Genomic DNA, 2,029 nt, shown 5'->3' with positions numbered 1-2,029 from the left:
CAGTTTAAGAGTTACACAGCTCTCTTCAATAGTGTTCAACTCTTAAACTCAGTTTAAGAGTTTAACAAGCTTCAATAGAGAGCTGTGGGGTTTTAAAGCTTCAGTAGAGTGCTGTAAAGAATTGCCCTACACAGGTTGGGCACAATCTGCACCCACCAGCCGCACCCCCAGTACCAGATTTGCCAGCTGCCGCAGTTGAAAACGCAAACCCGGAGATGCCTGCACTCGGAAACCCAGATATGCCTGCTGTACCAATGATGCCTGTACCAATGATGCCTGTACCAATGATGCCTGCTGTACCAATGATGTCTGGTGTACCGATGATGCTTGTTCTGCAGCCAGTTCCAGTATTTGTAAGTCATTTTCTCTGATGGCCAACGCCTTGCTAGTGTATGGGGTATAGTCACACCACATCCAGGGCTTAAGTTTTCAGGCTTCTGAATTCAGGTGCTGGAAAATTCTGGGCCAGGCTGTTCAGTTGATTCAGAGACCATAGACTAGCAAGGCTTGCCTGGCTCAGACACGCTTCCATTCTGAAAAAATGCTTTTGCTCTCGTGTGAATCTCAGGTATGCAGCAGCACAGCTTATCAATCACATCATCCTATAGTGTTAGCCAGGAAACCTTTGTGTGAGCTTCCTCCAGGAAGTGTTAGAGCATGTAGTTTATTTGCCTTTTTTGTCTGTATTCTTTCAGGATATCCTCGCTGTTCTTTCTGCTGTGTCTGAGGGCAGGTCTATAGTTGAGAGCCTGGACGGTGACTTTATCACAACAAAGGAGAGACGTGCCATGGTTCGGATCTTGGTGTCTCACCTCATAGAAAAATGTGGACAAACGTGAGTAAACATTTACAGGAGTATTTTTGTTTTACTTGGTTTCTGCCCTGACTTTGAAAGGTCATATGTTCGATCCCCGACAAAGTCATACCAAATGTCTTGTTGACATTTAGAGTGTTTTTACAGTATGACAACTGTTTTATTGTCTAATGATTGTATCCGTACGTGTTGGCCATTTTCAGACCTTCCGCAGCGACCAAAACTTCCCTGGCTTCCGCTTTGATTAATGCATTCCCCTGCTTAAGGGATGGCAGTCGCAGTGGTTTTGTAAGTACCTTTTTTGAAGTAAAACTTAATACTCAGAAGCACAAGGTCAAGTAGACATTTGAGGCTCATGGACTTATATGGGGATTATTTTAATATCTTGTCAGGAAACATGGTATGCCCAGGGGCGATCCCACCGTCCAGCAACCGGGTTTCTAGAGGAAAGGCTCCGTAACATCAGGAAGCGGCTGAGGAGCTCGGACAGGCCACAGAGGGAACGAGAGACTGGAGACTGGAGAGACCGGAGAGAGACCATGATCCTACCAGGTAATGCACTGTCTAGACAGACAGGTCTGCAACAAATGGCAGTGGTTTTCATATCAAGGCCCATTATCTATTCAGCATTTGAGCCACACACCATTTCATTAGATTTCAACAGATACCAACAGTGGTTACCAACTCCATAATTTAGCTGGTTACCACCTAGAACCCTCAAGGACCACTGGTGGTCCCCGGACAACTGGTTGAAAACCACTTCTCTATGGCGTTCACATTTACACAGCCTGTAATCTGAGATCACCAGGTCGCATGGCCTGATGTAATATTTATATTTGACAACGGTGTGATCTTTTGTATTTTTCAGCAGCCACCATATCCGCAGAGCGAGCTGTGCAGTTTACAGAATGGCTGAAGAACAACTCTCAGCCCCTCACCCAGGTGGAGGCATATATGCGTGACACCAGCCACTGCAGGGCAGAATGGATACGGGCAGACGACTCAAAGTCCATTCCTGAGGTCCTGGCCGAGTTCCCTCGTCTTGCTTCTCCAGGCATGGTATGTCAAACTTCAAATATATGTATAGTAGCCTAGGCCCATGTTTGTTAGAGCAGAAACTGAACTACTGTTGTGAGTATGGGTCACGTCACCGCAAGTCAATTCAGTTTGTTAAATAGGAGGAGGCGCGTTTAGCCATTTTGTGAGAATTTGAAA

General features: G+C 45.9%; 1 long non-coding RNA gene across 1 annotated transcript; it reads left to right on the top strand.

Annotated features, from left to right (window-relative positions):
- Positions 1 to 217: 217 nt before the first annotated feature.
- Positions 218 to 1,288, top strand: LOC306913389. Its single transcript, XR_013788528.1, has 4 exons — positions 218 to 353; positions 696 to 835; positions 1,018 to 1,102; positions 1,207 to 1,288. It is a non-coding gene; the product is annotated as an uncharacterized lncRNA (long non-coding RNA).
- Positions 1,289 to 2,029: the final 741 nt, after the last annotated feature.

The sequence above is a fragment of the Electrona antarctica genome (genome assembly GCF_951216825.1).
Source record: "Electrona antarctica genome assembly, chromosome: 20".
Classification (NCBI taxonomy): domain Eukaryota; kingdom Metazoa; phylum Chordata; class Actinopteri; order Myctophiformes; family Myctophidae; genus Electrona; species Electrona antarctica.
The sequence above is the reverse complement of the archived record's forward strand: the minus strand, read 5'-3'. Positions and strand labels throughout refer to the sequence as shown.